Here is a 14,185-nt window from a genome sequence, read left to right on the forward strand (position 1 = left end):
TTTCTAATAACTATATATGTATTAGTTAAGTCATAAACTAAAAGGATCTTATGCATGCAAAACAAAATGATACAAAGTAAGAAGAAATCGATTAATCTTACATTGAGGGCCGAAATGGTTTATACTAATTGGTCTCCTACCAAGTTAGTCTTCTTAAAGAAAAATCCAAATGCCCAATAAAACCCTAGTTCCAATGGTGGGATCTACTCCTAAAGGATTGTACCAAGGAAATCACTCTTAATACAAATACTAAATTGTTACTAGAAATTAGTATACGTGACTTAAAATAACAACTAATATTATTAGTATACTACTTCTAGTAATGAGAGAATAATATTAGAGATTTGTGAGTTTTCTTTTTAAGGTTATCAAACAACAATTAGAGAGAATGTGAAAAGTTATCCATATAATTTTATAAGAATGAATAATGAATTAAAGAGAGAAAACATTTTCTCTTTTTGCATGGGGTGGCCGGGTGGGTAGAGGGAATAGTGCCCAATACATTTGTAAGTTTCTCTTCTCAAGAGTTTAGGCATGCAAATCTATAATTAGTAGGTTATGATTATGTTTCCATTTAATTAAATAAACAAAACACAACTAACGCCTATAATCCCCATTTACACGACACACCCATTTAAAATGGGTCCATTTTAAGTTTGTCAAATGTTAATTTATGTAGTGTGACATATTGGACATGTTTCTAGACATGTAATTTAAATAATGTATTTGTAGCTTATTAAAAAAATCATTATATAAACAAAATAAATCACATACAAAAATTTAACTAGTAATTCACAATTACAAGTACTTAAAATGGATCATAGAATTATAAATCACAACACCTTGTATTTATAATAAACCATTCATTCCTATATTAATTGTTTCACAAACAATAAATAAACCTAAGTAATAAAACAATTTAACTACTCGGTACGAATATCATTTAATCAAATTACAATAAGATACGTAATATTACTCACAAAATCATTTGTTGATTTTAAGGAATTAATTAACATGTAAAAACATACAATTAATTAATTAATTAATCAATTAAGAACGTTTCCCTAGAGGTACGACCTTAAGGGATCAACTGATCACCACGTCATACGACAGTAATGTCAAACTCTAGTCAGCCAATCGTTATCGATTAATGTGGATCAGTTGACAATAAAATATTACTTTCCCTTACCATTTCTTAATATGAGATTTGAACATGTGATCGCATTATTGTCGAGGACACATACTCCAACAATCTCCCACTTGTCTGCGACAAGTGTGCGTCACCAATTATCTTGTCCTATTACTATCTCCCACTCAATTCAAGGTGTCTTGCAGGTCGTACTTGCATTTGATCATATCAAGAGTTGTTTCCTCGATTTGGAGAATAACTGTCAGACCGGAATTATCTACCATAGATACCTTCCGAGCGTGGCCACGCAGTTTCAGTTCATTACTCCTCGAGTGGCCTTGAGATATAAGATAACCCTTACGGGGATGGACAATTCCTATTGCACTCTTCCCTTTGATTAGCCACAGCTCATCATAACCCAAAACATGCCCATTTGACCCCAATTACGAAGGTCGCAGAACATAAATCAAAGTCACTCTTAAACTGTACCATCTTAGGCGAACAATCTTTAGTCAAAGAATCAACTCATAAGAATACTATAGTAGCTCTTGCCACGACCAGGCTATAAAAAATTTCCAGAACTCTATAAGCGGTCATAAGCCCGACAGAGTGTCCCTCACAGTCTAGTTACTTCGAGATATCACCTCATATAAGTAACTAGGGGCGAATACTATGTTAATCCAGTTCATTTTAATGGGGTTCAATAGTGTCTCAACAACCCATTGAATGTAACAAAGTACAAGATGAGTTAACGATAACTCCAACAATAAATGTGATTATCACATACGAGTAGTCAATACCATATTACTACTCTATGTCTTATAATCATAAGTGTATTATTACACTTGTCAAATGCAATAAAAGTTTAACTTGTGAACATACCATGTGTTCAAGTGTTCAAACTTTATGAATTGCGATTTCCTTCATTTTCATGTTATCCCTTATAGCATGAATTTTACTAAGTACATGTCTAGACTTCATACTAGACTCAAGTTCTTTAACTTGAAGAAGCTCTACTATTGTCATATAACTTGTGATGTGGGTTTCGGTGGACAACACTAATTGTAGTTTTTAAAGTACACCACCTAATCACAACGTACTTAGGTTCATTTCATAGAATTTTGCAATGGATGACAATAAAATACCCTTTCTAGTCATTTACTCCTTAGGCCAATAAAATCAGCCTACGATTTTCATAAATCCTAATGAGTTCGGTAACTTGAGGCTGTCTATCCTCAACACACAGCTAAGTATCCTTCCAAACTCCAGAACAGACCATTAGTTCTCCTTGAGAATTCATGACGGTTCCTTGAGGCTTACCAATGCCTCTCATATGGGTTAACTTATTATCGACTTATCATGCTCCAAGCATGTGATTCATCTAGGACATGTGCATTATGGCATACATGATTATACTAATGGCGGAAACATTAGTTATTGAATTCATGTAAACAACAAGTCTTAGGTGCAGCAAATAACCATGATTCCATCATGGTAATTCTATATTCATCGACATGAATAACCTATTTAACATGTTGATATCATTAATTTGAAGGATCATTATCAACATTAGATACCCATCTAAGTGCCAATCTAACATCCCATGTTTTAATAGATTCACTTAATTTGTCCAATATCATCCAGAATTGAAAACCTAAATACTTCTTTATAAAAGATAGTATATGCTCGTCATTCCCAATAAGTAATATGTTATGCAATTCATGAAAGATGATTGCTCCCACTAAACTTCATTTCTAAACATGATTGTCACCGACTCCCACTCAATTCCACATGTTTCGTTTTTGACAACTCATCCAAAACATTACATGATTTGGAATGATCATTTCTTTTTTAAGTGTTATTTAAAACCATATAAATATGTCATTCACATACTCCATTCAAAATACCCATTTGAAAAGAGGTTTTAATATCTAACTTATTTTCATAATCAGGTATAGCAATGATTTGAATCTTTAGCATAATTAACAATTAACTTAGCTTTCGTAGACATCGATATGCCTCTATATGCAACTCTTAATCATAAATTTCTATTTACTTTGGATTTTTCTCAACAATCCCAAAAAAATCCATTTACTTGCATAGATACCATTTTAGTTTCATAAGGCCTTCAAGTAAAATGTCTAATTTTAAAATCTCTAGTTATATCCCTTTCATAGGTAAAATCTATTTTTCCAAAGAACGTATTCTTTAGTCTTTTCATAAGTCTCAAGTTTCCTTAAGAACACTTTCTTTTGGTCTTCTCACGTAGTTCCCTTAAGAACATCTTCTTTTGGTGTCCTCACGTAGATCCCATCTAGTTAAGATTTGTGGCTAAATTTACTCCCACTCTATCTTTAGGGAAAATGCACTTTTTCTCCAAAGATAGCTTTTGAGCCACAAATAATGATGGCGAAGGAGGAAAAGCATATCACATATCAACTTAATAGTTATTTATTCGAGATATGTTAAAAGGATAATATAGACTATACGATTTAAATTTGCTAGGTGTATCAAATAAGGTTATTAACGTTCTCTAGTGTGAGTTCAATAACTCAATATAACTTTATAATTGATCTTACATAAGTAAGTTGTGACTTTAGTCACAATGGCATAAGGAGAATCGAATTCATAGCTTATGGACATATAATGAATCAATCATTATAATTGTCTATTTAATCAATTTAAGTCGATAATCTTATGTTTCTCGATGCAAGTAATGTATGATGACAAATTTTAGAACAAACGATATGATGCGAATTGAGCAGCGGAATTAAGGACGTTTTGGATAAGATGCGAGGATTTGTTCGTACTAGTCTGTATGCGACTGAAATGGAACGATTTTGAGAACAAAAGTATAAAAATTAGCGGACTGTTTTTGGCGAACCGAACGTACTAGGTACGACCCGTTCTGGTTTTTGTGAATAAAAGGGATAGTGTTTGAACAAGCAAGACCTATTACTTGATCAAGGTGAGTGAGACCAAGACCTATTGATCAACAACTCGAGAATTTTAATTAGAATCGCGTTCTAATCAAAACCAGTTTTGTTTCTAAGCAAGAAACGATTTTAACACAAGTGTTTTGTTGGTAATTTCTGAATGATTTTATTCAAGCAAATGAAGGCATTATATAGCCCTCCAAATGCGCCGTGCAAGAGCTAGCAAAGTGAAGAGTTGCTCAGTCACTCTTCACTTAATTACAATCATTAAACTCCTAGTTCATTGAACTTAGACAAACCACCATTTAAGCTAACATTTTATTTGTAAAACATAATCTAAAAATGCAAAATAAAAGTAAAGCTTGGACCGTCCTCTCCTTGGTAAACGTGCCACAAATCAGCTCCCTTAGTCCATACTTAGCAAATTCGCAAAGGAAGGATAATTGAAGCTTAAAGGCTGAAAACCACGAGCCATAATCAGACTATCACCGTGACTGTTCACAACCAGCTCGTCAATCAATTCTGAGTCACTAATTTGGTTCGCATCATCCCCTCCCCCTTGAAAAGGAATTGACCTCAATTCAGCTAGGCCATCGTCATCCAAGTAAGGAGAGAGATCACCAACATTAAAAGTGGCGTGAACACCATAATCACCGGGAAGTTCAACCTTGTAAGCATTGTTGTTGACTCGACCCACTATTTTGTAAGGACCCTCAATCCTAGGCATGAGCTTATTCTTGCGTTTGCTCGGGAATCTTTCTTTCCTAAACTGCACCCAAACCAAGTCTCAAATCCCGAACATCCTCCGCTTCCTATTTCTGTTGGACTTGCGTTGATAGGCAGCTTGCACGGTTTCAATTTTGGTCCGGACTTGCTCATGGGGTTTCAACATTGCTTTCCACTTTGATGCGACGTCTTTATGTACCATTTCATCCTTTTGCTTTTGGAGTTCCTTTGTTTCTTCGGGATTACAATGATAGGCAGCCTTATTCGGGAGAGATGAGCCCGGAATAAGGTCAACTTGGTGATCAATACCCCGAATAGGAGGCAAACCCATTTGCAAATCATCGGGTAATACATCACTAAACTCCGTAAGGAGTTTTTCAACTCGGCCATTTTCCTGCAAAACAACATTAGAACTCGAATTTTCTTTAGCAACCAGTAAGAAAGCACGTTCACCACCATCAATAGCACGCTCCACATCCTGTTCTCCAATCAACAAAGACATACCAGCCTTGGGAACCGTGTTAGTAGCAGCAACACGGCTGTTTTGAGCTGATAGAGGCTTGAGCACAATTCGTTTCCCCTTATACCTCAATTCATACTCATTACACCTTCCCCGATGCAATACATCCCGATCAAATTGCCAAAGCCGACCCAACAAGATATGACAAGCATCCATGGGTATAACATCACACAAAATCTCATCAACATACGAACCCATAGTTAAGTTCACACGGGCCTGTTTCGTGACCTTAACACTACTACCATTATCAAGCCAATGCAACTCATAAGGACGAGGATGTTTCGTGGTCTTAAGACCCAATTTAGACACCATTTCAGTAGAGGCAACGTTAGTAAAACTCCCTCCATCGATAATTAGACTCACCCATCTATCATTCACCTTACAATTAGTATGAAAAGCAGTTGGTTTTATTTGTCCCGACTCAATTGGTTTAGAATCAACTTTCAAAGTTCGCAAAACCAAACTAGTATTGACATTAGGTGCCTCATAACTCTCTACTTCTTCTTCCCCTTCCTCATTATCATTAGAAATCAGAAACTCATTCATTTGTTCCTCTTCGGACAACAATTCATCCCGACACTCTAAGGCTTCTCTTAAGGTCACAACTCGTTGATTAGGACACTCACTTTGATAATGACCGAATCCTTGACACTTAAAGCATCGAACCTTAGCCAAACTAGTCTCTTTTTCCGGGGTTTTTGAGGACTGACCAGCGGTGTTTTTAGGGTTGCCAATCGAGGTGTTAGACACGGACTGGTCATTTGAAGTACCGACAGATTTAGACTCGGGTTTCGACCATGATTTAGGCTTACTCGATTCTGAATTCGACCCACTCCCATACTTAGGTTTCCCTTGGGATTCAACTTTCAAACAAAGACTACACAAGGTGTCAAAATCAGAATACTGGTATAATTCAACCGTGCTAGCAATGTTATAATTAAACCACGCAAAAATCGAGCAATTTTTTGTTGCTCTACTTCCTCCAATTCACCCATAATAGCAAGATTCTGAAATTCATCTAAGTACTCGCTAACACTCAATTTGCCTTGTCTAAAATCAGCGATTTTGCGATAAGTAGACAACCTATGAGTCGATGGTACATACCTTTTCCGTAGTTTGCGTTTTAAGGACATCCAAGAATCAATTTTCTCCATGCCTTCTCGGACCCTCTTAGCCTTCATCGCCTCATACCACAGCGATGCTCCTTTGCTCAATTTCAGAATTGCAAACCTACACCTCTTGTCATCATCGAAGTCTTTAAAATCGAATAAACGATCGATTTTCCGTTCCCACTCCAAATAGGCCTCGGGATCAGCCCCTCCAACGAATCGGGAAGATCACTCGCTTTGAATGCATCAACAATTCGTTCTCCTCTTCTAGGTTGCCAACGCTCATCAGTATCACGAGCATGTTTCAAGGCTTCCCGTAATTGATGAATGAATTCTGGACTGTTGAAATCCACCGACATAGTTAAACAAGGATCAAGAGCCGAAGCTCTGATACCACAAATGATGCGAATTGAGCAGCGGAATTAAGGACGTTTTGGACAAGATCGAGGACTGTTCGTACTAGGTACGCCAGACACTGAAATGGAACGATTTTGAGAACAAAAGAATAAAAATTAGCGGACTGTTTTTGGCGAACCGAACGTACTAGGTACGACCCGTTCTGGTTTTTGTGAATAAAAGGGATAGTGTTTGAACAAGCAAGACCTATTACTTGATCAAGGTGAGTGAGACCAAGACCTATTGATCAACAACTCGAGAATTTTAATTAGAATCGCGTTCTAATCAAAACCAGTTTTGTTTCTAAGCAAGAAACGATTTTAACACAAGTGTTTTGTTGGTAATTTCTGAATGATTTTATTCAAGCAAATGAAGGCATTATATAGCCCTCCAAATGCGCCGTGCAAGAGCTAGCAAAGTGAAGAGTTGCTCAGTCACTCTTCACTTAATTACAATCATTAAACTCCTAGTTCATTGAACTTAGACAAACCACCATTTAAGCTAACATTTTATTTGTAAAACATAATCTAAAAATGCAAAATAAAAGTAAAGCTTGGACCGTCCTCTCCTTGGTAAACGTGCCACAAATCAGCTCCCTTAGTCCATACTTAGCAAATTCGCAAAGGAAGGATAATTGAAGCTTAAAGGCTGAAAACCACGAGCCATAATCGACTATCACCGGATTATTTGTTCACAACCAGCTCGTCAATCAATTCGAGTCACTAATTTGGTTCGCATCATCCCCTCCCCTTGAAAAGGAATTGACCTCAATTCAGCTAGGCCATCGTCATCCAAGTAAGGAGAGAGATCACCAACATTAAAAGTGGCGTGAACACCATAATCACCGGGAAGTTCAACCTTGTAAGCATTGTTGTTGACTCGACCCACTATTTTGTAAGGACCCTCAATCCTAGGCATGAGCTTATTCTTGCGTTTGCTCGGGAATCTTTCTTTCCTAAACTGCACCCAAACCAAGTCTCAAATCCCGAACATCCTCCGCTTCCTATTTCTGTTGGACTTGCGTTGATAGGCAGCTTGCACGGTTTCAATTTTGGTCCGGACTTGCTCATGGGGTTTCAACATTGCTTTCCACTTTGATGCGACGTCTTTATGTACCATTTCATCCTTTTGCTTTTGGAGTTCCTTTGTTTCTTCGGGATTACAATGATAGGCAGCCTTATTCGGGAGAGATGAGCCCGGAATAAGGTCAACTTGGTGATCAATACCCCGAATAGGAGGCAAACCCATTTGCAAATCATCGGGTAATACATCACTAAACTCCGTAAGGAGTTTTTCAACTCGGCCATTTTCCTGCAAAACAACATTAGAACTCGAATTTTCTTTAGCAACCAGTAAGAAAGCACGTTCACCACCATCAATAGCACGCTCCACATCCTGTTCTCCAATCAACAAAGACATACCAGCCTTGGGAACCGTGTTAGTAGCAAAGAACACGGCTGCATTTTGAGTGATAGAGGCTTGAGCACAATTCGTTTCCCCTTATACCTCAATTCATACTCATTACACCTTCCCCGATGCAATACATCCCGATCAAATTGCCAAAGCCGACCCAACAAGATATGACAAGCATCCATGGGTATAACATCACACAAAATCTCATCAACATACGAACCCATAGTTAAGTTCACACGGGCCTGTTTCGTGACCTTAACACTACTACCATTATCAAGCCAATGCAACTCATAAGGACGAGGATGTTTCGTGGTCTTAAGACCCAATTTAGACACCATTTCAGTAGAGGCAACGTTAGTAAAACTCCCTCCATCGATAATTAGACTCACCCATCTATCATTCACCTTACAATTAGTATGAAACAGTTGGTTTCGCTATCCCGACTCAATTGGTTTAGAATCAACTTTCAAAGTTCGCAAAACCAAACTAGTATTGACATTAGGTGCCTCATAACTCTCTACTTCTTCTTCCCCTTCCTCATTATCATTAGAAATCAGAAACTCATTCATTTGTTCCTCTTCGGACAACAATTCATCCCGACACTCTAAGGCTTCTCTTAAGGTCACAACTCGTTGATTAGGACACTCACTTTGATAATGACCGAATCCTTGACACTTAAAGCATCGAACCTTAGCCAAACTAGTCTCTTTTTCCGGGGTTTTTGAGGACTGACCAGCGGTGTTTTTAGGGTTGCCAATCGAGGTGTTAGACAATTTGGTCATTTGAAGTACCGGCTGATTTAGACTCGGGTTTCGACCATGATTTAGGCTTACTCGATTCTGAATTCGACCCACTCCCATACTTAGGTTTCCCTTGGGATTCAACTTTCAAACAAAGACTACACAAGGTGTCAAAATCGAATCTTGGTATAATTCAACCGTGCTAGCAATGTTATAATTAAACCACGCAAAAATCGAGCAATTTTTTGTTGCTCTACTTCCTCCAATTCACCCATAATAGCAAGATTCTGAAATTCATCTAAGTACTCGCTAACACTCAATTTGCCTTGTCTAAAATCAGCGATTTTGCGATAAGTAGACAACCTATGAGTCGATGGTACATACCTTTTCCGTAGTTTGCGTTTTAGGGACATCCAAGAATCAATTTTCTCCATGCCTTCTCGGACCCTCTTAGCCTTCATCGCCTCATACCACAGCGATGCTCCTTTGCTCAATTTGAAAATTGCAAACCTACACCTCTTGTCATCATCCAAGTCTTTAAAATCGAATAAACGATCGATTTTCCGTTTCCACTCCAAATAGGCCTCGGGATCGGCCCTCCAACGAATTCAGGAAGATCACTCGCTTTGAATGCATCAACAATTCGTTCTCCTCTTCTAGGTTGCCAACGCTCATCAGTATCACGAGCATGTTTCAAGGCTTCCCGTAATTGATGAATGAATTCTGGATTGTTGAAATCCACCGACATAGTTAAACAAGGATCAAGAGCCAAGCTCGATACCACAAATGATGCGAATTGAGCAGCGGAATTAAGGACGTTTTGGATAAGATCGAGGATTTGCATTCGTACTAGGTCTGTGAGACCTGAAATGGAACGATTTTGAGAACAAAAGAATAAAAATTAGCGGATTTGTTTTTGGCGAACCGAACGCATTTAGGTACGACCGTTCGGTTTTTGTGAATAAAAGGGATAGTGTTTGAACAAGCAAGACCTATTACTTGATCAAGGTGAGTGAGACCAAGACCTATTGATCAACAACTCGAGAATTTTAATTAGAATCGCGTTCTAATCAAAACCAGTTTTGTTTCTAAGCAAGAAACGATTTTAACACAAGTGTTTTGTTGGTAATTTCTGAATGATTTTATTCAAGCAAATGAAGGCATTATATAGCCCTCCAAATGAGCCGTGCAAGAGCTAGCAAAGTGAAGAGTTGCTCATTCACTCTTCACTTAATTACAATCATTAAACTCCTAGTTCATTGAACTTAGACAAACGACCATTTAAGCTAACATTTTATTTGTAAAACATAATCTGAAAATGCAAAATAAAAGTAAAGCTTGGACCGTCCTCTCCTTGGTAAACGTGCCACAAATCAGCTCCCTTAGTCCATACTTAGCAAATTCGCAAAGGAAGGATAATTGAAGCTTAAAGGCTGAAAACCACGAGCCATAATCGACTATCACAGATTGTTCACAACCAGCTCGTCAATCAATTCGAGTCGCTAATTTGGTTCGCATCATCCCCTCCCCCTTGAAAAGGAATTGACCTCAATTCAGCTAGGCCATCGTCATCCAAGTAAGGAGAGAGATCACCAACATTAAAAGTGGCGTGAACACCATAATCACCGGGAAGTTCAACCTTGTAAGCATTGTTGTTGACTCGACCCACTATTTTGTAAGGACCCTCAATCCTAGGCATGAGCTTATTCTTGCGTTTGCTCGGGAATCTTTCTTTCCTAAACTGCACCCAAACCAAGTCTCAAATCCCGAACATCCTCCGCTTCCTATTTCTGTTGGACTTGCGTTGATAGGCAGCTTGCACGGTTTCAATTTTGGTCCGGACTTGCTCATGGGGTTTCAACATTGCTTTCCACTTTGATGCGACGTCTTTATGTACCATTTCATCCTTTTGCTTTTGGAGTTCCTTTGTTTCTTCGGGATTACAATGATAGGCAGCCTTATTCGGGAGAGATGAGCCCGGAATAAGGTCAACTTGGTGATCAATACCGCGAATAGGAGGCAAACCCATTTGCAAATCATCGGGTAATACATCACTAAACTCCGTAAGGAGTTTTTCAACTCGGCCATTTTCCTGCAAAACAACATTAGAACTCGAATTTTCTTTAGCAACCAGTAAGAAAGCACGTTCACCACCATCAATAGCACGCTCCACATCCTGTTCTCCAATCAACAAAGACATACCAGCCTTGGGAACCGTGTTAGTAAGAACACGGCTGTTTTTGAGTGATAGAGGCTTGAGCACAATTCGTTTCCCCTTATACCTCAATTCATACTCATTACACCTTCCCCGATGCAATACATCCCGATCAAATTGCCAAAGCCGACCCAACAAGATATGACAAGCATCCATGGGTATAACATCACACAAAATCTCATCAACATACGAACCCATAGTTAAGTTCACACGGGCCTGTTTCGTGACCTTAACACTACTACCATTATCAAGCCAATGCAACTCATAAGGACGAGGATGTTTCGTGGTCTTAAGACCCAATTTAGACACCATTTCAGTAGAGGCAACGTTAGTAAAACTCCCTCCATCGATAATTAGACTCACCCATCTATCATTCACCTTACAATTAGTATGAAACAGTTGGTTTCGCTGTCCCAACTCAATTGGTTTAGAATCAACTTTCAAAGTTCGCAAAACCAAACTAGTATTGACATTAGGTGCCTCATAACTCTCTACTTCTTCTTCCCCTTCCTCATTATCATTAGAAATCAGAAACTCATTCATTTGTTCCTCTTCGGACAACAATTCATCCCGACACTCTAAGGCTTCTCTTAAGGTCACAACTCGTTGATTAGGACACTCACTTTGATAATGACCGAATCCTTGACACTTAAAGCCTCGAACCTTAGCCAAACTAGTCTCTTTTTCCGGGGTTTTTGAGGACTGACCAGCGGTGTTTTTAGGGTTGCCAATCGAGGTGTTAGACACGGACTGGTCATTTGAAGTACCGACAGATTTAAACTCGGGTTTCGACCATGATTTAGGCTTACTCGATTCTGAATTCGACCCACTCCCATACTTAGGTTTCCCTTGGGATTCAACTTTCAAACAAAGACTACACAAGGTGTCAAAATCAGAATACTGGTATAATTCAACCGTGCTAGCAATGTTATAATTAAACCACGCAAAAATCGAGCAATTTTTTGTTGCTCTACTTCCTCCAATTCACCCATAATAGCAAGATTCTGAAATTCATCTAAGTACTCGCTAACACTCAATTTGCCTTGTCTAAAATCAGCGATTTTGCGATAAGTAGACAACCTATGAGTCGATGGTACATACCTTTTCCGTAGTTTGCGTTTTAGGGACATCCAAGAATCAATTTTCTCCATGCCTTCTCGGACCCTCTTAGCCTTCATCGCCTCATACCACAGCGATGCTCCTTTGTTCAATTTCAGAATTGCAAACCTACACCTCTTGTCATCATCCAAGTCTTTAAAATCGAATAAACGATCGATTTTCCGTTCCCACTCCAAATAGGCCTCGGGATCAGCCCCTCCAACGAATTCAGGAAGATCACTCGCTTTGAATGCATCAACAATTCGTTCTCCTCTTCTAGGTTGCCAACGCTCATCAGTATCACGAGCATGTTTCAAGGCTTCCCGTAATTGATGAATGAATTCTGGACTGTTGAAATCCACCGACATAGTTAAACAAGGATCAAGAGCCGAAGCTCTGATACCACAAATGATGCGAATTGAGCAGCGGAATTAAGGACGTTTTGGACAAAGATCGAGGACTGTTCGTACTAGGTACGCGCAGACCTGAAATGGAACGATTTTGAGAACAAAAGAATAAAAATTAGCGGACTGTTTTTGGCGAACCGAACGTACTAGGTACGACCCGTTCTGGTTTTTGTGAATAAAAGGGATAGTGTTTGAACAAGCAAGACCTATTACTTGATCAAGGTGAGTGAGACCAAGACCTATTGATCAACAACTCGAGAATTTTAATTAGAATCGCGTTCTAATCAAAACCAGTTTTGTTTCTAAGCAAGAAACGATTTTAACACAAGTGTTTTGTTGGTAATTTCTGAATGATTTTATTCAAGCAAATGAAGGCATTATATAGCCCTCCAAATGAGCCGTGCAAGAGCTAGCAAAGTGAAGAGTTGCTCATTCACTCTTCACTTAATTACAATCATTAAACTCCTAGTTCATTGAACTTAGACAAACCACCATTTAAGCTAACATTTTATTTGTAAAACATAATCTGAAAATGCAAAATAAAAGTAAAGCTTGGACCGTCCTCTCCTTGGTAAACGTGCCACAAATCAGCTCCCTTAGTCCATACTTAGCAAATTCGCAAAGGAAGGATAATTGAAGCTTAAAGGCTGAAAACCACGAGCCATAATCAGACTATCACCGTGACTGTTCACAACCAGCTCGTCAATCAATTCTGAGTCGCTAATTTGGTTCGCATCACGATATGAGAAAGTAAGTGACTTGGATTGCAAACCAAGTCACCAATATCCAAAATACAACCATTTTTTAAGGAAACAACCAAATTTCCACTACTACAAATACAGGCAACTACAACGGCCCTTTAACAACGCTTATTCACGAAATCATCAAAACACGTTGTAGAATTTATGCCGCGAACTTTACCAAAATTAATTACAACGGTTCTGTGTTTTAACCGTTGTTATTGGTTTTAACAACGGGTTATACTTGAAAAACCGTTGTTAATATAAACATTAATAACAACGGTTGAATCTGTAATAAATTTTAACCGTTGTTAATAATTTGGCGCAAACTTATGAAAAGTAATCACAACGGTTATATTAGAACCCGTTTTTAATACTTTTTAACAACGGTTTCAGACTGAATAACCGTTGTTATTAATGTTATGAAAATCTTAAGAATGAACAACAGATTGCTTTATTCTCGCTTATACGCTACAAAAACACAAACACAAGCTAATACGTCAGATCGCTACTATATCATCCTCCATTCCTCCTCGATCGTCTCTCTGTCTTCATCTCCGTCACCGTTGTCACCGTCTTCTCTCCTCATCGTGTTTATCAATCAGGTATATATATGTTTCTTAGCAACGCTTATAGATATAGGATTTTTGGGTTATTATCTAATTTGTTGATAATTTAGCTTAATTGCTTTCCGAATTTCGTTTATTTGTTTGCCTATTATTGTATTTTCTGAATTAGTTGCCTATTATTACGAAT

This window comes from Silene latifolia, chromosome Y (genome assembly GCF_048544455.1).
Source record: "Silene latifolia isolate original U9 population chromosome Y, ASM4854445v1, whole genome shotgun sequence".
NCBI classification, from domain to species: domain Eukaryota; kingdom Viridiplantae; phylum Streptophyta; class Magnoliopsida; order Caryophyllales; family Caryophyllaceae; genus Silene; species Silene latifolia.